Raw genomic sequence first — 26,084 nt, forward strand, 5'->3', positions numbered from 1 at the left:
GGATAAACCTCGTATAGTCAGATATGTTTTACATATTATTGGATTGAATTTGTGAATATTTTGTTAATACACTGTCTATCCACTTATATATGTATAGTTGGATTCAACTTGTAAGTATTTTGTTAAAGGTTTTTGTATATATATTTATGAGAGACAGTGACATATAGTTTTCTCGTCTTTGTCAAATTTGGGTCGCCAGGTTATGTGCGACCCTGACAAGACTTGAGGAATATTCCTGCTTCACTCTGTTTTCTGAAAGACTATGTGTAGTGTTGGTATTATTTCTTCCTTAAATGTTTGATAAACCCAACAGTGAAATCATCCAGGCCTGGAATCTCCTTGATGAAGTTTCGTAGCACAAATCCAAGGTACCGGATAGGTATAGGACTACTTTGATTTTCTATTTCATTTTATGTGTGTTTTGACAAGTTCAACACTGTGGTCCTCAAGAAGGGGTGGAGTGGCAGGAAGGCCGAAAAAGAAGGGACAGATGTTTCCATGAGATCCAACAGTTCCTGGAGGAGACCTACCATATTTCTCCTGGGGGAGAACAGGGATATTTCAGGCACTAGAGAAGCATGTTCTGTGGGAGGGTAGGGGGAATTCACTGGGCCTCACTAAGGACTTCCCGGTGACACTTTACAACGATGGATGAACCAACATGTGTTCTGAATACAAGCTCACAGAGAAACCTAAAAACTTAATCAGCATCCCAGAGAAGCAGCATATTTGGTAGACCCCAAGACGGCACCTGCTTTACCTTCATTACAGTAATAACTTTCTTTGTACAGCTGTGTGTGTGTGTGTGTGTGTCCCCTCAATATTTGAGTCTGCCAAATATGATGTGAGGATGCCTTACAACCTGTGAAAATAGTGCAAACTGCATTGTTATTATGCTTTCTATTTCAGTCTCCTGCTTGTTTATCACGAATCAATTTCCTGGAGATCCATTGCCTCCAGGTGTACTGACAGAATCAAGCTTCAGAATGTGAAAACAATGGACAGACTACAAATTTCAGTGATACCCCCCCCCACACACACACACACGGTACTGTGGGTACCCTTTTGAAGAAGGCCTGACATGTAGTCCAGCCAGGCACACGGTGGCTTAAGGTGGGTACAAGAAATGAGGAGGGGCTGGACCAAGGGCCGAATCCCACATACGTATGTCATTCTGGGCATTGCATCTGTCCCCGTCACCACCCTGGACTTCTCAAGAGCCTCCTGCTGCACTCCCCACAGTGTCTCATGCCCTGTCCAATTCATTCTCCATGCAGCAGCCAGAGGGACCTTTCTGAAACATAAATTTTAGCTGGCCATAGCCTCCTTCTTTCACATGCCTGCCCAACCGAAATCCCTTCATGGCTTCCCATTTCTCTCGGGGAAAAGACCCAAGTCCTTTCTCCTGGGGTAAAGACCCTAAGACGGTTCACAGCCTGCATCCTCAGAGCTTGGCACGCAGCAGATGCTCATTGAATGAATGCGGTCCTTGGACCGGTCAGCACCCCTGAGCCATCCTAATACCTCCTCGGTCTGTGATGCACATTAAATGAGTAACTCGAGTGAACTTGCTTCCGAAAGCGGTAAAGCGCTGCGAAGTAGTGTTTATCCCCATCCGTGAAGTGGAACTTGGGAAGGACGCAAGCGGAGGGGGCAGAGGTGCGCGGGCGGGCGCCCCCGTGCGGCGAGACCGAACCAGTGCGGCGGCGGAGGCGGCTGGAGGTGGGAGCGGTGGGAAGGCAGCGAGGCCCAGGCTCTCAGCCTCCCAGACCTGCCCGGGCCTGCTGGGCTTTGATGGCTGCTCCCCCGTCCCCCCCCCCCGCCCCCCCGCACAAAGTCCTGTTTCATGCCCAGCGCTGGAATGGGCTTTATGTGTGCCCTCGGGCACCCGCAGCCGGCCAATGGGGGACCTGGTTTAGGTTTCTAGTGAGCATCCGGGGGTGGCAGGGGCCTGAGCTCCATAGGTTCTGTCCAGCATGGGAGGAGGGGGAGGGGAGACCAACCTGACCAAGGACGCAAAGGGGCTGTTGCGAAATCCACCGTCCAGCCAGGTAACCAGAAAGATAAAGGCGGTGCTCGTTCTAAACGGCAGTCCAGCTAGTTAATATCCGCTGGTGGTGTGCTTTGTTCGGGGCTCTATGCCCAGCCTCATCAGGGAAATGTATCTTGGTTTCTGTCTCTGGGTCTGTGTCCCTGCCCTGGGTCTCCTCCCCCTCTTTGCAGGCAGGCACCGCAGGGCATGGGTTCATTTCCCATCCCTAACACCAACCACTGCCTGGCACAGAGCAGGACTGGAAAGCCTTGCTGAGTGACCGGATGTACTCATTTAATGCCACAAGTACCCTCTGCAAGGGTGGGGGGTGTGCGTTTATCATTTTCATTTTCCTGATGAGAAATCTGGAGCCCAGGGAGGCCACCTGCCCCACATCTTGCAGCTATAGAAGTGAGCAGGTGCAGGGGACCCGGATAGATAAAATGTGCTTCTCATGGGAGATTCCCTGAGCTTCATGGGCTCTAACTAGGCAGCTTCAGGGCAGAGAGCCCACCCACCGTGACTGACCAGACCCACCCCTACAGAGCCCCCCAGCACTGCAGCGTGGGAATGGCTGTCTTTGCCTGGCTCTGAGATAGTACTCAGGGTCGCTGTTGAAGCAGCGTCTCGTGTGCCGAGCCCCTGGAAGGGTGAACAGAAACCTCACCCTCGTCCAACCCAACCCAGCTCGCCCTGCACAGCCAGCTCTCGGCCCGAATCGATGCTCTCAGCAAGTCCGTGGTCAGGGCACGTGGGCAGAGCAGACAAGAACCTGGGGAGACCCACTGGCTACACGGGTTGAAACCGAGAACGGCTGCGATGTGTCCAGGACATGTAAGAGCCGAGGACGAAGCAAAGCCTGGGTTGCCCGCTGTGGCCACAGCGTCCATGAGGACATGATCGTCGACGGGACCAGCCTCTGAGTGGTCATCTGAGCACCCCGGGAAACAGTCCCTTCCTTTACCTTCTATCACGGAATGTGGCCCAGGCAATGATGGCTTCTGTGCCACCAGGGATCCATCTTCCACCCAGGAAGTCTCTCCTGGAATCCAACTACAATCCCTCCTGCTGGCGTTAGCTCACTCCTCACGCTCTGACCTGAGAGGTGATGAAGACCTGATCTTTATGCTCTTCCCTTGCCCTGGGCCCAGGAAAGGTTGTCATAAAGCTGAGGAGAGAAAGTGCTCTTGAACATCAGACTTGAGGTCCAGGAGCCTGGCCACCAGATGCCAATCTGATGTCCCACAGCTTCTGCCTGACCAGCGCCAGGAGTGACCCATTGGGCTGAGCCGCCAGGCGTGCTGTGGCCACGTCCTTGAACCCCTTATCCATTACAGACACGCAGGAACACGCCTATACTCGGACCGGCCCTGCCGATGTCAGACTGAAGGGTCCCAGCAGTGGGGAGCCAGGGAGGCAGCTGGGACCTGTGTGCTGAGACACTGGCCCGGGGGCTTGGGCTCCTGGGAATGGCTCTAGCATGTTTCGAGGTGAGGTTCCACCGTGGCTCTTGGGGACAGGATCCCAGCCCAACCAAGCCACGACCACACCCCGGGGCCTTGAATCGAAGCAGGACACAACCCCTGGCTGCGGGGAAAGAGAAAACAAGGGGTGACAGCAGGGGCGGTTCTCCCGAACACAGCTCAGGCATCAGAAGGGTTCACAGCTGCACAAGCCTACGCTCACCCCACCGCACGAACGATCCCCTGGTGATCCTCCTTGGAGAGCCCGGAACAGTGGGGAAGAAAGGTGGGTGAGGAAGGAGTGCCATTAGGAGCCTGCTGCCGGCGTCCAGGTAGGATCGGGAGGGCCTGGAGGATGGCCTCGGAGGAAGCACACGGCGTACCCAAGCCCCAGCCTGGAGATAGGGTAGTTGGAGCAGTGCCTGAGCTCAGGGATGAAAAGGTAGTCACGGCCCTGTCTCAGCTCTGCCCTGTGCCCGTCCCATCTTGCCCAGGTCACTTGAATTGGCCAAGCCTATGATCGATCTCCTCTTTAAAATGGAAAGGAGAGGGGCGCCTGGGTGGCGCAGTCGGTTAAGCGTCCGACTTCAGCCAGGTCACGATCTCGCGGTCCGTGTGTTCGAGCCCCGCGTCAGGCTCTGGGCTGATGGACGGCTCGGAGCCTGGAGCCTGTTTCCGATTCTGTGTCTCCCTCTCTCTCTGCCCCTCCCCCGTTCATGCTATGTCTCTCTCTGTCCCAAAAATAAATAAAAAAACGTTGAAAAAGAAAAAAAAATTAAAAAAAAATAAATAAATAAAATGGAAAGGAGAGGGGCGCCTGGGTGGCTCAGTCAGTCAAACGTCCGACTCTTGATTTCGGCTTGGGTCATGATCCCAGGGTCGTGGGATCGAGCCCTGAGTCGGGTTCCACACTGAGCGTGAAGCCTGCTTATGACTCTTTCTCTCTTTCCCTCTACCCGTCTACCCTGTTCTCGCACTGTCTCTCTCACTCTTGCTCTCTCTAAAATAAAATAATAAAATGCAAGGGAGACACCCCACACCTGTGCCAGGCACCTGGTCCTGGGGGAATATAGGGGAAGTGGCCGAGAAGGGAAAGAGGAGGGCTGGTAACCCACCTCTTCCCACCTCTGGTTCTGCCTCAGTGGCCTGAGTTGGGCTGGTCAGGAAGCCAGGTGTGGCCAATCAGCTCTCTTGCCCACCACCCCCACCCCCACCCCCCACCCCAAATGAGCTCTAGCTCCTACCCACTTCATCTCAGGAATAAACCTAGAACAAACACTCCACAGTCCCAGCTCTGCTGCTTTTTGTGGGGCGGAGTGGCAGAAACCTGGATTCGACCCCTGCTGTGTAAGTCCTTCCTGGCTGCGTGACAGTGGGCATGACGGAACCCCTCTACAAATGGCCAGCCTGGCTTTGGCCTTTCGTGCGTGCCAGATGCCGGGATAAGCACCCTGCCCTCACCCCTGCGGCAACCCTCCGAAGTCTCCCGTGTCGCAGGTGAGAAAACCGAGATCCAAGGGGTTGCGCAAGCTGCCGAGATCACGCAGCTGGTGAGTCGCGGAGCTATAAGGTGGACAGTCCCACGCTGAAGGAGGCGTTGGGATAGCTACCTCCCAGAGCTGCTGTGGTGAGCAGATGAGCTCTCTTTCCAAGTACCTGCCTGAGCTGCTGTGGTGAGCAGATGAGCTCTCTTTCCAAGTACCTGCCTGGCACAGGCGTGAGCTCAAATAAGCCTCCTTCCTATTTTGTCCCCGCCACCTTCCAAAGGGAACGGGACTGTGGTTCCTCCTTCTGACCACAGGGTGTCTCCACGCCCTTGCTCAACCAGCCACCCAGGCGGGGCCCAGGCTGACTTTGACACTGCCCTCCATGGGTCTGGCCTAAATCCTTCGTGCTCCTGGTTAGCATATCCATCCCCCTCCCCCCCACCGGCGCCCCCCACCCCTGTTTGGTCTTGACTGTTATGAGCACAAGGTCTGTGCCACCCACACCCCCACCTTGCCGGGTGGAGCTGAGTGGCCTGGAGGGCGCGTCACTTTCTGGGTGGGCCCGCATCCTGTGGACCCCTGGGTAGTTGGTGACCTCCTCAGGTTCCGGTCAGCAGCTCAAGGATCGGATTTTTTCAGGAAATCCTGCACCCTCCCCATGGTGGGCCTTGACCGGCCTGGAGAGAGGCTCCTGCCACCTGCTTTGGCGACCCCTGCCCAGTCTGACGGAGTAACTGGTGGCCTCGGTTTTGCTTTCTAGTCTCCACCACCTGTGTTCTCCTGAAGTTCTCCCTGGGAGGGTAATTAGAAGACGCATAGTTCTCTCCTTTTGGAGGATCAAATGAGGTTAAGTAGGTGAAAAACATGATGTAAGCTTGTTATTACAATTTAAATGTTGGTTGCCAAAGATAGGGAAACTGAGGCCCCACAAGCCACACAGCATGTCACCGGTGGCCACGGGGGAGAAGCCCGGGCCTCCTGATCCCAACCTAGCCAACTCGCCCAAAGAATCACATTTGGCTTCGAAATGGCTCCCTCCATGTGACCGCAGTCCAGTGGTTTGAAAGGGCAGCAGAACAGAGATCGGGGGGCCAGAGGAAGGCAGGGACGAAGGGGTTAAGGGGGGGCCTGGAGCTGGATGGCTGAAGGCTATTAACAGACCAGTAGGAGAGGAAGAGGCCAGAGAGTGGGTCTGGCTTTGATTAGGTCCCAAGGCCATCTGGAGAATCAGACTCTGGAGATTGGTTGGTTTTATAGGGGGCAGATGGCATGAATTATAGGGGCTTTAATGGGGAAGGGGGCTCTCCCCACGGTGCCTCTGAAAGGGTCCGGGTGGGGCCTCTTCCCTCGCAGCCTGGACCGATTGCATCAGCTTCCGCCCCTGCTGTGCCTTCCTGCCTGCAGTACAGGGCCCCTCTTCACGGGCCCCACAGTACCCACCCCCTGAGGCGTCTGAGAGGATGTGCTATCACTCACAGGAGAAAGAGACCCTCTGCTCTTTCTACAGAAGCCACATCAACATGAGGTACCAGCCAGGAGCCACTGTGTGATGGGTGAACCACCATGTGGCCCAGCGAAATGTGAGTAGCCATCTTGCCCCCAAGCTAACTGCAGACCTTAGACAGTAATCCACCCATATCCTTGATGGTGAGGAGCTCGGAGACCATCCTGTCCAAAAGCTTCCACAGAGGCCAAGACCACACAGCTAACCACTCAGTGCCGGACCTGAACCCTAGTATCCCAACCCTCTTCCTGACCACACTCCCTCACACGGCCTCTCTGGGTGTCCTTTCCTCCCGGAACCAACAATACCTGTTTGGCCTCCCTCACAGCTGGAATGGAATGAAATGTTGGCTACAAAAGGCTTTGAAAAATTAGATCCACCACGCAAAAGATCTCGGCATTATTGCAGTTTGGTGAACAGAGCCCGGAAGCCCACGGAGCTCCCTGGAAGCAGGCCAGCTAGTGGTTCCCCTCTGAGGAGGAACCCACCTGACAGCCCGATTCCCTCTCCAGTGCCGCTCTGCTCAGGGGAAGCCAGTAGGGCGCAGCCCAAGCAAACATCTTGAGGGCGATGGGCCATTCTGGAAAACAAAAACAAAAACGAAACAGCTCTCTCTTCCTGCATCCCAAAGCCAGAGATGAATTATCCCCGCTTGGTATCCCAGACGGGGAAGGGGGACGGAAGGAGGGTTGACAACCAATTCTCCCACCATTTTGGATATTATCTTGGCCAGCCAGAAAACAGCCTGAGCCATGCCCATCACCCTAAGGTGTATATCTCTGACATGACAGTGCCTCCTCTGCAAATCTACCCTCGGTTAGATTTGCACAGACGTGTGTGCAGAGGGCTGTCCATACAGCTTTGCAATAACTGAAGACTGTCCTTAGGGGACGGGGTAAATGCATCAGGGCGCATGCATACTATATAATACCAGGCAAAGAATGAAGTAGATGTATATGTGTATATAAATGAATATACGTATATATAAGTGAAATCGATGTGCAGGAAGATCTGTAAGATACGCTGTTAAGAACAAATCATACGTGGAAAGGTACGCGTATAATATGTTCCTGTTTCCCACACACGCCAAAAGGAGATGCAAATAAAGCACAGAACGTTTCGGAATGATACACAACACAGCCGTTAATCGTAGTTGCTTCCCAGTTGGGAGACAGATGGTGTGAGGTAACAGAGGACTTACCCTTAAGTACATGCCTATTTTAGCAATTGGAGATGTGCTACTTTTTCAGTGAAATGAAGGGAGGGAAAGCCAGTCTGGAAAAATAGCTGCTTGGGCTCGGCCGCATCCCTCATCTTCCCCCTTCCAATTTCCCGAAGTTTTCCCCCCGCTTCCTTTCCACCTGCTCTGACCCACGCCAGCCCATAAGGGTGTTTCCACCTCAGCCACCCTTCATTCTGTGAGGAACAAGGACTCCCTTCCGTGCCCAGCTGCAAGAGGCCTACGAGGACCTCAAATGCTTGGAGGAGCAAGGTCGCCCCAGGTAGGAGCCGTGGGAGCAAGCCAAGGGGCTTGGTTTCCTATTAACTGCTGGAAGGAGTGGCAGTTAAACACCAAGCTTCAAAGAGTCTAAGATTTTCAAAACTCGCTTTTGGGGAATATGCAGCTTTTATTGGAGGTGTCAGACATTAATGAGAGTTCTGGATCTTTCCCAGCCCAAAGAGCACTCTCCCTCTCTTCCCCACCCCCCCACTCCTTCCAGCAACCGGCTAGCCCCCCTTTGATGAATGGAGAGAGACTGAAGGTTCCAGGGGTATTCCTGTCCCACTCCTCAGCCCACCTCTCTCCACCCCCTACACTTCGAGAGGAAGGTGTGGAAGCTGAGAGGATCCAAGGGGAGGGGAGTTAGGAACCCAAGGGAAGGGCTGGGGGGCAGGTTCAGACAGAGGCAGAAAGGCCAACCTTGCTTACCTGCTCCTTTGGAAAACGTTTCAAGGCCAATGATTAGTTGTCCTATACCTGCCCTATGCCAGTTGGATGAAACCCTCAACACACACTTGCTCCCTCTTGGAAATGATCGTGTTCTTAGGTATTCTGAGATCCTGACACAGAAGGAATTGTGAGCGCTCCATTTTGTCTGAATGTATGTAGAGTCACAACTGAGCTTTTCTTGACCACATTTTTAATGCCGGCTCACTTCCCAGTCTTGGAATGTACCTGGTGAGCTTGAAAGGTAGGCAGGATGTCCAAAACAGAGGGGCGCCTGCCAATAAATACACTCTGAGCAGAGGACACAGGCAAAAATATTTGTAGGATGAATTTGTGCAGAAGTGAATGAGTGAATGACTTTACTTACAACGCAAAGACGTGAAGTTAGACATTAGAATTTATACATTAGATCATGTTAGATATCTAGATTAGAGATTAGAAATTACTCCTGTTAGTTAGGCATCGGGGCCTCTGAAAAGACTATACCATGATTCTTAAAGGAAAGGATCTTTCTCTTAGTCATCTTTATAAAGGATGGATGGATAGATGGATGGATGGATGGATGGAATGGATGGATGGATGGATGGATGGATGAGTGAAAGAATACATAGTCTCATGATCCCTGGAGATATAGGGATATCTTACTATATAAGACAGTAGGACAATTATATATCAAAAGTTATATAGGGGCAAGGTGACCTATTGGGCCTGTTTCCAATCCAACTATCTGCGGCTAGAGCGAGTATTCAGGAATATTTGTATCTAGACTGAGCATATGATGGTACTCAGGCTTCTCAGAAGTTACTCCTTTCCAGTCTGTGAGCAGCCATCAGGGAATGCGCTCTCTCCACTGAATGAGTAGGGCGGGGCGGTCATCTCCAACACTACTGGCTCTTGGAATCATCTTCCACTGCCAGTAACCATGGTGACTCTACTTGGTGACCCACCAGGAGCTCGTGGTCCTCCAGATTTCTCAGCAAAATCCCCTGCGAGAAAATGGAGAAAGAGTTCTGTCCTTTTCTCAATACCTTCTTCCCAGAGAGTGTGTCTCGGGTCAAACAGAGAACTAAAGTGGAGATGTGCGAAGTTAATTTGTTTGTGTCACTCAGGGTAGAGCTTAACAGCAACACAACATTGGGGGAAAGTTAACTTGTTAGTTTCCAAGCACCAACAAAGAAAGGCGGCGCAACGGTCACTGGCCTTGAGACACAGCTCTGTCCCCTTCTCCTCCAGATCTCTTTGTCTCTCAATTTTCCATTCTTTCCCTAGAGTCCCTTCCATCAAGTCAAGGACCAGTGTCCTTCAAGGACCTACTCCTTCCCTCCCCACAGAAAGCCGTCGTGTTTATGGCCTAGAATTTAGCCAGATGCTCATGGAGACTCTCCTCTTGGCAACAGTTGCTAGTGGATCTCCCATGGGGGAGCTGTGGCCAGTGTCCTCATTAGCCAAGAAGCAAACATGTCTCCAGTCCTGATGAGCACTTGTTCTTTTCCCAGAACCAACACGGTCTGGTCTCATAGGACGAAGGGCTATTTTTCCTCTTAGCTTGTCTTTGACCCTGCCCTTATAAAACAGTAACTCCAGCATTAATTTACCTAAGAAAGCATCACTCATTCCTGAGCTTGGCTTACAGTCGAAGCGTTACCACATCAGTTGTTAAGTGTTCTCAGCATCTACAATGACTAATTAGATTTGTTCTAATTTCTAATACCCCCTTGATGAAAGATGTCACGGCCACCGGGTAGTTCATTCTGCCATAATAAGAATTATCATCTAGAATGGTCCATCCAGCTAGATCCTAACTCTGAGGATGGAGAATAGCCCAGATCCTATCTCTGGGCTATGGAGAATATACTGGTCCCGTAATATCACCACTGGGATGCTAGGGGGGAAATGCATCCGGGCATCCCTTATTCCCCTGGTGGATATGTACGAATAACTTGACCCTCTACAGTTTACCAAGCGTGTTAATGTGCATTATCTTTTCTCGTTCAACTCCTGGGAGGTTGATAGTATTGTTATCCCTAAAGCACAGTTAAGGAAAAAGCAACTGAAATTCAGAGACTTGCCGAAGGTCATATAATTGGTAAAAGACCAAGTCAAGAATGGAACACAGGCCTCCTGACCCTCCTGCTTTCTCCACTTTACCCTTTTCAAAAATGTTATGTTTCCACCTAGAAGCCGCTATGCGTGCTAAGACTGCTAATGTGCCCGGGAAGCGTTACAAAAGCACTTCCCACTTCCTGAGGCTGGGCTGGGTGCTGGGGGCTGGGTGCTGGGTGTCCTGAAGCTGCAGAGAAGCAAATTCCAGCATTTCTGATTTTCTAATGCCTAGAAAGAAACCAGGCCATGAACAAAGAGACCCCATTACACCATCTAAAGGGAGAGAACGGAGGAAGGAAAGAGAAGGAGAGAAGAAGGAGGAGGAAGGAAGGAAGAGAGGAAGGGAAGGAGGAAGAAGAGACCAGTAAACAATTTTCTAAGGATTTCTGGGAAACCACACATACTCCGACATGGAAAGCACGCGCATGCACACACACACACACACACACACACACACACACACACACACCCTGCACATCTGTATGAGGGTGTAATGGAATGAGCATAAGCTTCCGAGCCAAGTGGACCTGGTCAGTTACCCAGCTCTAACATTACTGCCTGTGAGTCTGTAAGTAAGTCACCAGATCGTTCTAAGGCTCTGTTTTTTTTCATCTGCAAAGTGTGGGATGTTATGCCCATCCAAAGACTGCAAAAGGCTCAAGAAAAATGTTGAGCCAGAGGCTGGAGGAGAAGGGGAGTAGGGGAATTTGAGCAGAGAGAGACTGGGAGGCCCTAATGGGAAAATGTTTGAGAACTTCAGATAAGTCTAAGAAGTCATAGCAAAGAAACCATTCTCCAGAATTCACAAACCCCAGAAAAAAGTTCAAATTCTTTTCTCCTTACGATTTTGTTACCGAGCCCAGCTCCCCTCCCTCTTGAGAATCCTTTCCTCCCATCCCCACCCTAATGTGTCCTCCAGACTTGGCAAGAGGACTCTCCCAGCTGCCTTTCTGCCGCCATGTTTCTTCCTGCTCTCACCCCCAGCCCCCCGGGCCAGAACCAAAGCCAGCTCTCCCCGGATGGGCAAACCTAAGACAGCCCTGAGCCTCCTGGCCCCAGCTGTCCTCCCTGTGGCCCACCGCAGACACAGAAGCCTAGAGAAAGAAGGCTCACACACGGGAGGCCAATGGCGGGACTTGGGAGGAGTCCATCTGGAATGAAGATTTGAAAAGGTCCAGGGTAGGGGAAGGGCCGGGCCCGCTGTCCTCATATCGCAGGCCTAAGCAAAGGCCAAAGGCGAAACTGAGGGGCAGACGCTGAGGTTACCGAGCCAAACAAGGTTGGCTGAGTCCAGAGCCATGCTCAAGGTCAAAGGGAGGAGGTGGTCGTGCTGAGGCCAGGAAGACACCAAGGGCCAGGGAGGGAAGTTTGGCGTCGATGAGATGGATGGTCTGCAGCCACAGGCGCCCCTGGACCTCCACCCAGTGGATGAGTCAGCAACCCGAGCTGGAGGCGTAGAGAAGGCAATGGGCTGGGTATGAGAGAACCCAAGGCAGTGCCATCAAGCAGGGCCCGTGAGAAGCTCAGGCGTTAGCGGGCCCAGCATTCTTGCACCGTTCCCAGAGAACGATGCCCAGGGCAGCTTTGATCCCTGCAGCGTGGCCCAGCATCATGGGGGCGGGCAGCCTCTGTCCAGGGAGCCGGCCCCTCTCCTCTTCTGCTGCCTCATTAAAATGGACCCTCCCTCCCCACCCCTTCCTTGTGAAACATCCTGGACTCTCCTCTGCCCCCGGCTTCCCCACGACACCCCACCCTCACACTCCCTCTCCTATTCTAGCCTGCCGAGATCAACAGCTCAGCCTTTCTTCAGCCTGAGTCAGCAGGCGGGCAAGCTGCCTCCTCCAAGCCTGGAAGGGCAGGAACGGACGCCCTTCGAAGGCTTCCCCTTGACACCTCGGTTCTACTCCTGGCTGTGTGGCCTGGAGCATTCCACATCATCTCTCTGTGCTTGGTTCCTGCAGGGAAGATTCCTGCCAGCCCCCGTGCTCTACAATTCTCCTTGCAATATTACTAGGGCTGGGATCTCCTGCATCCCAGACACGGAGCCAAGGAACCTGTGAGGCAGTTGAAGTTCAGAGAGGTTAAACCGATTACCCAGGATTGCACAGCTGAGTGGAGACTCTGATCGGTTTGTCTCAGGCAGGATGCACAAGACCCTCGACAAGCATCGGTTGATTTGCTGCAAAGAATGCTCTAACAGCGACAGGCTGGAGAAACTCAGTGGGGTCAACCGGCCACAACAGCCTGGGGTCCCCAAGGCCTGGGGCTTTAGTCATGTTTTCCCCAGGATGAAAGATCTTCCCCCAAGGCGGCTGAGCCTAGTCCCAGATTCTCTGATGACTGCTGTGCACCCACCCCGTCCCCCATCTCTCCCACTTGGAAAAGCACAACTACGCACATTCGTCACTCGCAACAAAGACGGGAGGGGTCGCCCACCGCCCTGTGCCCTGGGAGAGTCCAGCCCTGCAAACAGCCTGTGAGTCCTCATGCAGGACTTCAGCCCTCTCTTCGTGGAAGGGACAGGCAAGGGGAAATCAGCCCAGCTCTTGCTTCCTTCTACAACACCCCCTGCAGCCCAGAGCCTGAGGCAGAAGCCTAGGCTTAGGAGGTCCTGGGTTCGCTGGGCACTGAGTCAAGGCCTCATTCAAGGGAAAGTTGCCTCCACTAGGCTTGGGCCCCAGCTTTCTCCTGTTAATTGAGATAATGACCCAACTCCCAGGGCTGCTGTAGCTTGAAAGGGGCTTTGAGATGCTGGGATGAAAGGCACGGGAGTGGAGTACAAAGCCAGTGCAAGCCTGGCCCTGGGCCTTCTCCAGCCCCCATGCTGACTCACTTCCTCCCTCCTGCCTGGATTTTGCCTCAGTGATCCACAGGCGCTGAACTCTCCTTTCAGGACAGTTAGGGGGTGGGGTGGGGAGGTCTTCCCAGAGAGTGTAAGCGGGCCACAGGCCAGACATGATTCTCAACTCGCCACCACAGCCCCCCACACCCACCCCCGGGGGGGTGTGCTGGTCTGGATGCTGGTGGGATGCTACCACACATTTATAGTCATGACTCTCCTCTTCCCATGGGTGGGACGGTGAGGTGGCTCAGGGATGGGCATCCTTTTGTTACACTTGAAGACACCGAGGAACAAAGAGGTAAGGAGGCTTCCCGAGGTTTCCCAGCACATCTGAAGAGAGAGCAGATCTAAAGCCTTCTAACCCCTGTATCCTTCCCCCAGAGGGCAGCCAGACCCCAGGTTACTCATTCTTTTAAATAGGAGGCCGTCCTACAAGCTTCTTGACCCTGTGCCTGGTGTCACCAGCACTCACACGGGCTTTGCCTTCAAGGAATTTCTGCTCCTGGTCAACCAGTATCTCTTTAATATGTGGAAGGGTCACTAGATAGTTTAGGGTGAAGGAAAACATCTAAGGGTTGGGCAAGGGAGGGAGGTCTTCTGGAAGGTCAGAGTAGAGAGGTGGGCATTGCCAAGGACAGGATCCTGGTGTTGGCCCCTGCCAATGGACTAGAACTGCAGAGTCCTCCAGGGAAGGCTCCTAATGCAACAGGTCTTCAATTCTGTTCCCTTCACCTGGTGGACCTCAACCCAGGGGGCTTGGGTTCCCTTCACCTGGTGGACCTCAACCCAGGGGGCTTGGGTTCCCTTCACCTGGTGGACCTCAATGCACCATCCCCCTCCCAAGAGGCTGGGTTTCCAATTCTGCATTCTGACAGGGAGAGGACAGCCAGCCGGACCCCACTCTGGGCCAGTCCGGTGCTACAGGCAAACAAGACATGCTTCGTGCCCTTAGAGTAAAGAAGAAACATGCACAAGGCCACCAGACCGAGAGGGACATGAGCTGGCAGGGAAGGAGGTGCAGGCATCATGTTTGGGGACCGGGGAAGAAGGACTGAGTGAAAGCCCAGAAGGTTACTCGTTGGTAATTTGGAACCAACACCTCCCCCTCTTTATTGTGTAAGCCTCACCCCCCAGTTCAAGGCCTTCAGTGGCAATCCTTAAATCAGCCAGAACTAGCTGAGTTCAGAACGAGCTCTGAGTGGTTCTCCCCCTGCAAGCTTTCTCATCCCTGGACACCCAGAAAGTAGGGGCCATAATACCACCCGCAGCCAGCGGGTCGTGTGTTCATAGACATGGAGTGTTGGAACAGTTCTAGCCTGGAGCATGCACTTCGGAGGACCTGTTACTTTACTCCTGGTACTTTCCAAACCCTGCTTATTAGAAAGCAGTGGGAGGAGCTCGTGTGATGGGCAAAGAACTCTCCGAGGGCCAGGGTGGTTAAGCCCCGGAACCACAGGCTGAGGGAGATTGTGTAAGGACTTTATGGGAGGGCTTCCCAGGTAGCTGGGGCGGCCTGGACCTGAGGCAGGGCGCTCCCTGCAGTGACCTCTCGGGTTTCCTGGGGCTTGGGCCGGTCCGGAGGCCGCAGGCGGGTGTGCAGGACCCAGAAGGAGTGTGGGGGAGAAGCTCGCAAAGGGTTTGTTTTTCCTATTTTTCTGGGCTCGGGGCTGCTCCTCCTGGCACTGGTCCTTCCTGGGGCCCCAGCTCCAGCTTGTTAGTTTTAAGTGGAACAATTTCCTTTGAACTCAGCTTGAATTAGCATCACCATGGCAATGGACCCGAATTTTCACGAGTCGACCTGGTCTTCACCCCTCAAGCAATTAGCTCCTGGGAGCAAAGCAGGAGGAGGAGGAGGAGAAGGAGGAGGGAGAAGATGAAAGGGGGAGGGTAGGGGGAGGGCGGGGGGAGGTGGAGGAGCAGGGGAAAGGTAAGGGGGAGAGGGATGGATGAATGAGGAGGAGGGGGAGACAGGAAGCTGGAAGGAGGAGGAAGGAGACAGGGAAGTGTAGGAGAGACTTTCTGAGCACCAAGACTGCCTTTACTTACCTCCCAAGGGCGCACCTGCCTGCAGGAAAGCTAGGGACGCGAGGGAACCAGCATCCAGACCTTCCACACACACACAGCCTGGGAGGAAAGGTGCACTGTTCCCACTTTCTTAGGGGACAGCCGACAGCCCAGCCCCCACCGAGCAGTCACCCCCAGACGGTAAGCCCCTCCCTCCTGAAGGGACCAGGCTGGTCAGAGCCAGGACAGGGCTTTGGAGGCTGAGAGCCGAGGAGGGGTCGAAGATCCCATGCTTACTTGCCCCCTGTCCTCTGTAAATGGCCATGGGAGGGAGGGTTAATGCCAGGGCCACCCTGGCCTGGACTCCACGGTGGTCTCTGTGGCATCATGGCCTGCCCACTTGTCTGCTCCCTCCCTGGTCTGGGAGCTTCCCAGACACCAGCACAGCACTGTGCCTGACACGTATTAGCAGGCAATAAGGATTTTTGCAAATAAATTAACAAATGAATAGGCTGTTGTGTTTTCTAATGAGTGGTAAGGCCAGGAAAGGGGAATAGCAAACCAGAATCCTCCAGAATTTGATAGAGTTGAGATCCTCTCTTTTGTCAAGAGGCTGTCTGTCCCCACCTCCTCCGGGAAGCCCGCAGGGACTTGCCACTCCTAAGGCTCCTCAACCCCTAAGACCCCTGCAATCATCCCCATGACCCTGCAGCTAATTACTGTTTCACTCATCCGCCTCCAGAGCTAGGCCGGGCGCTATGACAATAGGGGCTGTGCCTCGCTCTCCAACTCCTTCCACGCTCCGAGTACCAACCACGTGTGTGCTCTAAAAATGTCTGTGAATGCATCAACCCGAGTATTTGCACACTGCCTGGACCATCGTTCAGCTGTGTCCCGCACAGGGCCAGGTGGCCGGCTCTCAGAGGCCAGCAAAGGCGGTCCCTGGGTGAGACGAATGTGTAAACAGGACTGGCAGTTACAACAAGCGAGCAGAGGGAAAACCAGAGGCCGTGAGCCGGTGGGGCCACGGGGGCGGGGCTTCCGAGGACCCTCATTCCTGTCTGCTCTCCAGAGAACTGAGGGGGAGAGGTGTTTCGTAGGCCCTGGGGGGCACAGAGCATTTGAAGAAAGCAAAACAGCCTCGGTCTCTTCTCAAAAGGAGTCCAGTGGGAGGGAAAGGCTGGCAGGCGGGAGGAAGGCGGTGTGTTCTATCCACGCTGTGTGGGACCTTCTGAACTGACCCTCAAGGAGGGACCCAGGCTTGGCTTTACAGTTGGCGTATGTTTACTGTCTTGGGACCAGGAGCGGTCTCTAGGCACGATCGGCTGGCGCCCCTGTGTTTTCTGTCTCCCCCTGGCTCGTACCGTGTCCCCCCAGCAGCCGCCGCCGGCTCTGTGGGTCCAGCCGCCCAGGGCTTCTGAGCTGGCTGACGTTGGATCAGGGATCGGCACGCAGCCTCATTCTCCGGGCCTCCGGCTCTGCCCCCGTAAGGAGGGGACAGTGACAGCCTCCTTTGCTGGTCTCCAGGATTCCATGAGGGGCTGCTGGCGAAGCACTCAGCACAGCCGCCCAGTGTCTCCAAGAGCTCAGTCGGCCTGGCTGGTGTCACCTGGCGTCCCTCTTGAGTCTGGTTTCCCACGTGTACAACGAAGTCAAATCCTTTCTTGGCATTTTCATGTCACACCGCCCCGCCTCCCCCGCCTCCACACAAATCACCACCTTTCTCTTCGGCGGACCTCTATCCAGGCGCCATGCACCATTCGCATCGGTCCCAAGGGCTGCCCTTTTCCTCCCTCTGTCTGCATTTCTGGCCCTTGGCTTCACGCGCTCTGGTACCGTCCCTGCCGGCCTTCCTTCCGCCCCTCCTCACTTCTCTTCTCCCAAGTCTTGCCTTGGGCCTCTCCGTCCCTCCCTCCCTCCCTCCCTCCCTCCCCTCCCCTGCTCATTATAAAAAAGAAATCTTTCTCAATACGCCAAAAATGCACTCATCCCCCCACGGACCCCAGTCTAGCACAAAGGGCTGGTTCTTTCTGGCTGCTCTATGTGGTCTCCTTCTTGCCCACTGCCTTTGAATCGTGGCCTCGTTCACAGGGCTGGAAGGGCTCACTGGGGATTTTCCCATGTGGCCGGGTGGGGAGGAGGCAGGGAGGGCCTCCAGTTGGTGGAAGGGGGTGGAGACCGGCGGCCTAGCATCTTCCCCAAATTTGGTTGATCCTCAGGGGGAACACAAACTGCCTACTTGATATCATGAATAACTCCTTGAAACCAGAAGAAGCCCACTGGATTTGCGGGAAGGATTCAAGATAGAAATCAGGAAGGCCACCGTGTGGAATATTGGGTGTCAAGGACACGACAGAGTTGGCCTTCTCCCTGGGGCTGGATGACAGTCCTTTGGCCTGGAAGCGGAGGAGGGGCTCCCTGATGGATCAGATGGGGTGTAAGCACGCTGGGGTTCTTCAGGGAGTGCTGTGCTCTCTGAGCTCTGGGCCCCTCCCCACCCCACCCCCCACCCAGTGCCCTCAGGTCTCTGGTCCACAGGAGCCCTGACCTAACCTGGTGAGCAGCCCCTCCCCTCCAAAGCCAGGATGACCTTGCTCCAGAAAGAAAGTCTTCTGATGCATTCAGGAATGGGGGTGGGAGACAGGAGCAGAGGAGAGAAGGTATTCAAGGCCTTCTCAAAGAGGCTCAGGGACAGGCCCCGGGTGGGCTCCTGCAGGGCCTCAGAGCACTCTGCTCCTGGCTGTGACATTCATTTCCAGGCTGGAGAAGGCCCTGGCCTCAGCATTTCCTGCCTTCCGGTCCCCTGTGGATTTCTGAGTTTCCCACTGTCTTTCCTACATTCCCCCACCAGCAACCTCCCCCTCCCTTCCCCACCCCTACAGCAGCTGGAAGTCCATGGTGTTCCTGAGTTAATCAAAAACTCCTGTACTTTGCCCTTGAATCCAAGCCATCATTCCTTTGTCCCAGGGCAATAGGGTAGGCTTGCTCTCCTCTGGCTTAGTGTTGGAAGAATAAAAGGCGGGGAGAAGGAGAAGGGAATTAATGTTTAGCTTCCTGCTGTTATCCGGGCACTGGGCTGGGTGCTCAGCAGATGCAGACCTCACAAGTGTCCTCCCGGTGGGGAGGGGTTAAATGCAAGCTCCCATTTGCAATTAAGAAATTGAGATGCAAAAGCCTTAAAGAAACTGTCCCCTATCTCCCAAATATGAAACAATGTGGGGGGGGGGAGGGAAGGGGGAGAATAGCTTGAGGCTTCCATCGGAGTTCTGAGGGGGTTTCTAACCCATGATTAGGTTAGAGAACTCCATGATTATCTGTAGAATACAGACAGGACGCTGAGAAGGGCCGTCCGGGAAGTGCTAGCAGGAACCGAAGAGTGGGGTCTGTGGACAGCCTGCCCTTGTAGGCAGAGGGAGGGCTCCAAGGGGGACTGGGAAGGCCCACGAGGCTGGACGTTTCTTTGGACGTGGAGGCACCACCACAGCCCTGTGTACAGATGGAGGGGGTGAAAGAGCGCCCCAGGCCCAGGGGTCCCCACACTGGGAGCCCTAGGGCATCCTGGTCTTGCTTGAGACAATCAAGAGTTTGGGACACATTGCTGGAGAGGCTGAGTTCATAGGTCTTGTCCTCATGTGGGCCAGGTGCGGCCTTAGAACGCAGCCTTGCCCAGCAAGGCAAGGGGGGCTCGGGGAGCATAGCTCCTTCTCTGCTCCCTCCGCACCTGCTCCCCTGGCCACCCAGTCGCTGGGCATCCTGCCACTGCACTAAACCGGCCCCACCTCCCCTCCTGGGCCCGAGTGAAAGTCAGTTCTTTTTGCTTCTTTCCACTTTCTATTTCCCACTTACCCTCTCCTTCTTCCTCTGCCTGCCCCCCTTCCCCACCCCCATCTGCCCTAAAGAGCAAATTCCGGGGAAGCTTTGCTGGAATCTGGGAGGCCTGGTTTGGCTAAGGGAGAAGAGGAAGCAACTGCAGATTCGAGAACAGGCCCGAAAGAATGAAAGGGGCAGGAGGAGGGGTCGGCAATGGGGACGCTTCTGGCGCGCGGAGGGGGAGGGGGAGGGCTGCTGAAATGAGTGGCCCCAGAACCCATGGAGCTTCTGGAGAGATCTAGGCATGCAGGAACGCAAGAGCTCCGGTCAGGTCCCCTGCTCTGCCCTACAGAGGGGGCACGCGGTGGGTGGGGACACTGGGGAGGCGCTTCAGTCCCAGGCCAGCCCACCGGGGTGCCTGGGTAGGCTGCATCGGAAGCAAAAACAGAGAAGAGGGGCCAGAGTCACAGGAGACTGAGGAGTCTGCAGGAGACAGGCAGCTCTGCGGGCCCTCACCAGGAATGGTGGCCCCTCTCAGTCCGGGCCCCGCTCCCAGCTCTCCTCGAGGCCTGTGTCTGAGAACAGTCTGAAGCCCCAGCAGCAGGACCGGCTGGCCCCTTCCTCGCCAGCCCAGGTCAACCCCTGCACGGCTGGGCGCTGCCCCCTGTCTCAGCCCCGCCTGGCACATCTCATTATGGCTCCCAGGACACAGTGACCTTCCTCTGCCTCCCCAGCCAGCTCCTGGAGCACTGCCCCCTTCCCTGTTCCCAGTCCTGCCTCCAGGACTCCCAACAGCCTGGAGGCCCTGCCTGCCCAGATGGCCCGAGCCCTGGGACCTGGGAGGGTGGCCTGTGCCTGGCCCGGTCAGCCCTAGAGAGATAGGCCGGGAGAGTCCGGTGTCAGAGCAACATGAAATCCAAGCGCCCTTTGCAAGGAGATGGCTGAGGCCCGAGGCACGTGGGTGCCGAGGGCAGCCCAGGGAGACCCAAGGAATAGGCGATCCAGGGTGCCCAGAGCCAAAGAAGAGGTGAGGGGCAGCCTCTGTGAGGGAAGGCGCAGAGGATGGGGAAGCCTGGGCATTCCCGGGCTGGAAAGTACCTGACCCTTCCAGGGGAGGGCGGGCCTATCCTGTTACCTGGAAGGACAGGTGCTGCCTGAAGCAGACTGGCTCAGGGTGGGATTCTGTAGGTGGCTGAAGGTGAATCACACCTTCTGGGTGCCTCGCACGTCCTCGTGTGGGAGTTGTGAGTCAGCATGTGTTGTCCCGCACGTCTGAGGAGTTATACGTGTGGACGGGTCCCAGGGGGTGCCAGCCTACGTGTGTCAGTGGGTCTCTGTACCCTGGGGAAGCTGTGCTTGAGGTTGTTCTCAGAAAGTGCCAGCAATGCCTGCGTGCTTGGGCATCCCTGTCCCGCCTCCGTGCGTTAACTGAAATGTTGGGTCCAAGAGTGTATCCGCATACGTGGGCGTGGGCGTCCAGGGACCAGCAGAGGGCTGCCTCTGGGCACAAGAACTCACTGCGGTGTGACAGTTGTGGGGAAGCGGGGAAGCGCCAGTGCGGTCTGAATTCCAGAAAATTCCAGATCCTGAGTTTCCAGCTGTCCCAGCTAAACCGCGCGCAGATGTGTGCTGCTCTGCGGCAGCCATAAACAGACCTCCCAGGATTTTTCCAGAGGAAACAGAAATGTTTTGGTGTCTGCTCTGGGTAGGAGCGTAAAAACTGGGGATGGTGTTTGAGGATAGGGCTTTGAAACGAAGGGATCATAAATCAAAGGAAAGCTGAAGAGGCCAGGGTGTCCCCCCAAGGGCCAGCGGAGCAGGAAGGGCTCTCTCTGGTGGCTTCTAATTCTTAATAAAGCCCCAGCTACCACCCAGGAGGGTGAAGTCCCAGCTTCCAGGGCCCCCAAGAGCCCAGACCACCACTGCTCCACCTCTCCCTGGCCCTTTCTCTGTGAGCGTGCGGAATCCTTCACGCAAGGGGCCCTGGGCACGTGCCTCGCTGCCTTCTGGAAGATCACTCTAGCACACGTCCATACCCTCCACAGCACTGGCAGCACACCAAGGGGGACACTTCACATACACATGGACACGAGCCACCACTACGCTGTCACCCACACGTCTAACCACACACCCTCCATCGTCACACACACTCGTCCTATGCCAGTATTTCAGGCACGGTCACAGATCCCACACCAACGCCCCACCGCACACAGACCCAACGATATGCTCTGGCAAAATGAACACCCACCCCACCACGCAGAGATCCCACACACCCACCCCCTCCTCTGCCTCCAAGTCCATTTACCCCCGCCCCCGTACACAGTTCCAGACCTTTCCAAGCCAAGAAACAGGCATGATACTCTTCTTGGGTGCATCAAGGCAAACTATTGAAACGTTTAAACAAACTCGACTTGTTCCTGTCGGACAATTACTTGGGATTGGTTTAAATCCCCCACCCCCAGGGATGAAATTTCCCATTCAACTACGCCCCTTACAGTCCCTCTCCAGGGCATAGAAGGGGCTCTCTTCTCAGCCAGTGACCTGGGGGCTGGGCCCTGTTTGCTCTTTGCTCTGAGCTAGGAGAGACCCTTGCACATTGACGCAGCAGTTCCTCTGTGCCTGGCATGTGCTGGGCAAGTGAGAGGGCACAGAACTGGAGGAGACACGCTCTCTACCCTTGGGAAGCTTAGAGCTCGGCTGCGGGATGGGACTCGGACCGTAGGGAAAGCCACTGTCTGCCCCCGCCAAAGGGTGCTCACTCCAGAGGTGAATGTGGGCTGGGCTTCCTGGGCAACACTTACCTGTGCGGGTCTTGGGGGTAGGGCAGAGAATTCGGGCTCACGCCCACCCCACATCACACTTTTCATTGTATTCACCGCACTTACCTGAATTTCCCTTGCGTGGTTTTTTATTTTTCATTTTTTAAAATTCATTTCTTTCCGGGGGGGGGGGGCGGGGGAGGGGCAGAGAGAGAGGGGAGGGAGAGAGAGAATCCCAAGCAGGCTTCCTGCTGTCAGCCCGGAGCCTAAGCGGACTGTATCTCAGGAACCGTGAGACTGTGTGAGATTGTGACCTGAGCCGAAATCAAGAGTGGGATGCTTAACCCCTTAACCGACTGAGGTGCCCCTACCTTGCTTATTTGCATATCTGTTTTTCTCTGGCTCCACCCATGTCACGTAGGCTAAGTGAAAACAGGTCCACTGCACTTAAGGTCTGGAGCTCTTTAAATAGTGGAAGGGAGGAAGGAAGGGAGGAAGGGAGGAAGGGAGGAAGGGAGGAAGGAGGGGAGGAAGGGGGGAAGGGAAGGAGAGAGCCTAAAGTGCAGGGCATAGCGACATGGAGGTCAGCCTGGCAGGAGGAAGTTGGGGCCAAGCTCTGAGGCACAGGCTGACAAATGTGGACTCAGACGACTCCCCTAATGGGGAACCACTGATGTGAACAGACCAACAGGCCCCGGAACCAGCTACTGAAAGTGCAAAATTCCTTTGACTGTGGGGCATCTGGGTTTTAGGAGTAGCCAGTCAATAGCTAAACTATATAGTAACAGGATTCAAGTACATGACCTTTAGCATTCGTTTATACGCAAACCTATCATAGCATTACGGTTTACATTGTAGGGGTGGGACAGACAGAAGCAGATCGTCAATAAGCAAGATAAACTCAGGTAAGTCTCCTCTCCTTAGCTTCACCCTGAGACCAGCCAGCAAGAACCAACCTTAGATGGAGGCAAGTTATGAGGCAGAAGTCCTATTATCTTGGAGAAAACACATTTATGTGCAACAGCCACGTGGGCGCCTTTATCTAGAACACATGAGGAGTGCGGGCCCAGCATGCCCCAAAAGGGAAGTGCCTTATCAGTCACCCTGTCCTGGGAGCCCCCCCTTTTCCCCCTTCTGAGTGTGGACTAAGCCAGCACCCAGTGTCTCTGCTGCTGGGGAATAGCTCACAGGCGATTTCAAGGCCAGAGGGTAGGTGGGGGCTGAAAGAGTGTCCTTTTGTGAGATTGACTACCCGCCCACTTTCCCCACAGTAGGATGCTGCGAGGGGGGCAGGGGGTCCCTTTTTAGGCTTTCTCCCATTGGAGGGAGGTTTTATCTCAGCAAACACCTTGCAAGAAGGCCTGGACGTACAGGTGGGCACTCTGCAGAATTGTTGGCACCCCAGCCTGCTGTATGGCATGTGCCAAGCCCCCTGATAAGACCCACCATCCCAAATGGAGCCATCTGAAGACTCCAGTCCTAGAGCAGGAAGAGCCCCTGGGTGGAGGCAGGATCCTGGGTTCTGGTCTCAACTCCCGGGAGCCCTGCTGGAGCAGGGCAGAGTCTCACGTCTCCACTGGAGCCAGGTTGAGTCAGGTGCCTCGGGCTCCTGGACAGGATGGCGGTAGGGGCACAAGCTCCAGACTCTGAGAACCGAACGTCAGCCCCGCCTCGGCCACTGGCCAGCTCTGCTTTCTTGGGCCGGTTACCCCGGCTTTCTGCACCACAATTTCCTCATCTGCAAAACGGAGGCAACCGTCACCAGTCGGCCCCCTTCAGAGGGAAGGCTCAGGGATCAAATGAGGCTGGAAACAGGAGTTTGCGCTGCGCACATGGGAAAAGAGGCCAGCCATTCCCTCCTCCCGGCGGCAGGGGAAGCGGCAGCAGGAGGGACCAGAAAGGCCCCACACTCAGGATTAAGGAGGCTCTTGTGTCTCACAACTGCTAGGCCTGAGTGCCAGCTCTGTCACCCCCCCAGCTAGGTAACCTTGAACCTGACAGCCAGCTCTCTGGGCCTTAGGTGCCTAATCTTTAAACCGGGAGAGAAGGAGCTGATGGCAAGTCATTGCCAGGCTCCGCAGTTATTCCCTGGTCCCTCCATCCCCAGACTCCGGGGCCTGAATTCTCTCTTCCATCCAAAGGGAGGCTGGGGAAGAGGCCTCGGGCTCCCGAGTGAATGCTCCGGCTGGCTGGCAGCTGAGAATGGCCGCAGGCAGGCACAGAGGATGGGACTCACCGAGTGCCAGGAACAGCAAAGGACCCCAACTCCTGCTTATACAGAGAGGCAAGAGACGCGGGCTGTGGGGTGCCACAGGGAGGCTCATTTGTGACCCCAGCAACTCATGCGGTACAGTCTCGTGTTTCATTCATTCACCTGATTCTGCAGCAGACCTTCTTAGGGCCACCACAGCATGCCAGGCACTGATCTGGGGGGCTGGGAATACAGAAGTGAGTGTGTTGCATTAAGGAGGGCACTCTTGGGGCTCCTGGGTGGCTCAGTCACTTAAGCGTCCAACTTCAGCTCAGGCCACGATCTTGCGGTTTGTGAGTTCGAGCCCCACATCGGGCTCTGTGCTGACAGCTCAGAGCCTGGAGCCTGCTTTGGATTCTGTGTCTCCCTCTCTCTCTGCCCTTCTCCTGCTCACTTGCTCTCTCTCTCTCTCTCTCTCTCTCTCTCTCTCAAAAATAAATATTTTAAAAAATTTTAAAAAAAAAAGTAGGGCACTTCTCAGGATGAGCCCTGGGTGTCATACGTAAGATCTGAATCACTCCTGAAACCAAGACTACACTGTAAGTTAACTAACTTGAATTTAAGTTAAAAAAAAAAAAAAAAGTGAGTATGTTCACAGCCTCGTGGGTGATGAGCGATGTAAACAGAGGGTTCCCACCCAGCATGAGCAGCGCCGCGAGAGCGGCCATCACCGGGTGTTCTTGGGGCACGTAGGAGGTCCTGCACCCAGCCAAGTGGGACAGCTGTCTCCTTAGACACTGCAGTCAGCTTGCAGAGATGATGGGAAATCCAGAAATTGCTCGGTGCCCCCACAGCTTGGGGGGTGGTAATGAAAAAATCCCCGAGAGAAAGGTTACCGGGTGAGATAATTAATGTTTTGCTAAGGAGGAAAATAAGAGTGCGCGTTGCTCAGCACGCAAACACCTCAACTAACAAACCACTCAGAGAAAACAGACGGAACCACAGGCTTTTTCTCACAAAGGCTTTTTTTTTTAAACAGAACGGAAAAGAAAAAGACAGCAGTCACAGATGTGCCTCCCCTGTGGCTGAAAGGACATTCTCCACCAGGTGAGGAAACCAAGGCCCGCAGCTGGTTCCTTTCTGGGCAAAGGCCAACCTCATGCCCCAGCAGCGCCTGACCCGGGGGCTGCCATTTCATTTCAAGGCCCCCATCTCATTACTGAGGCCAGAGGAGTTTCTGGCTGTGTTAAGGAACAGAGATTTCTAATTCCTCGGGGTGTATGCGGCAGGTGTCGCTTTCAGACACCTGGCTCTTAACCTTCCGGGGGAAGGTTGCGTCTTCTGCAGCTCGAGTTCACAGTGGAAGGACCCGATGAAGAGGAAAAGATAAAAGGGTTACTTTCGTTGCTACTTACGTGAACTGTAAAATAAAAGGGTTACTTTCGTTGCTACTTACGTGAACTGTAAATATGTATTCTGAATCTTCAGGGGCCAGGGCAGGCTCAAATGAGCCACTTTCCAAACGGATGCGGAGGCTTAGTCATGCTCAGAAAACCCATCAGAACTGGGTGCTGTCCGCTGCTCCACCCCTGGGGGGACGGTCTAGCATAAGGCCTCCCTCTAGACCTGGTTCCAGGCCTCAAGACACAGAAGTCTTTCCATTGTCATCTCCAGAATGCCCGGGGCGCTGGGGGGGGGGGGGCCTAAGGGAAAATCTGTAAGACAGGGTTTGCTGCTGCGACAGCAAACTGACCTTGAACTTCCCTTTTCTCCCCGACTACAACCACATCAGGCCCCGGGAGTCCAGGCAGGGGCCTCAGCTTTGCCAGATACTATTCGGTCTTGACAACTTTTTTTTTTTTTTTTAATGTTTATTTATTTTTGAGAGAGAGACAGAGACAGAGACAGAGAGGCAGAATCTGAAGCCGGCTCCAGGCTCTG

General features: G+C 54.6%; 2 long non-coding RNA genes across 3 annotated transcripts; both read right to left on the minus strand.

Moving 5' to 3' along the window:
• Positions 1–6,877: 6,877 nt before the first annotated feature.
• Positions 6,878–9,424, minus strand: LOC122231397. 2 transcript variants are annotated; one of them, XR_006208618.1, is made up of 3 exons: positions 9,382–9,424; positions 8,417–8,708; positions 6,878–7,066 (listed from the first exon to the last, which is right to left on the minus strand). It is a non-coding gene; the product is annotated as an uncharacterized LOC122231397 (long non-coding RNA). The 2 variants fall into 2 exon arrangements; XR_006208617.1 differs by having other exon boundaries at positions 8,417–9,418.
• Positions 9,425–23,154: 13,730 nt separating this feature from the next.
• Positions 23,155–25,829, minus strand: LOC122231396. The gene is made up of 3 exons (XR_006208616.1): positions 25,600–25,829; positions 24,189–24,386; positions 23,155–23,690 (listed from the first exon to the last, which is right to left on the minus strand). It is a non-coding gene; the product is annotated as an uncharacterized LOC122231396 (long non-coding RNA).
• Between the last annotated feature and the right edge of the window lie 255 nt (positions 25,830–26,084).

The sequence above is a fragment of the Panthera tigris genome, chromosome D1 (assembly GCF_018350195.1).
Source record: "Panthera tigris isolate Pti1 chromosome D1, P.tigris_Pti1_mat1.1, whole genome shotgun sequence".
NCBI classification, from domain to species: Eukaryota; Metazoa; Chordata; class Mammalia; order Carnivora; family Felidae; genus Panthera; species Panthera tigris.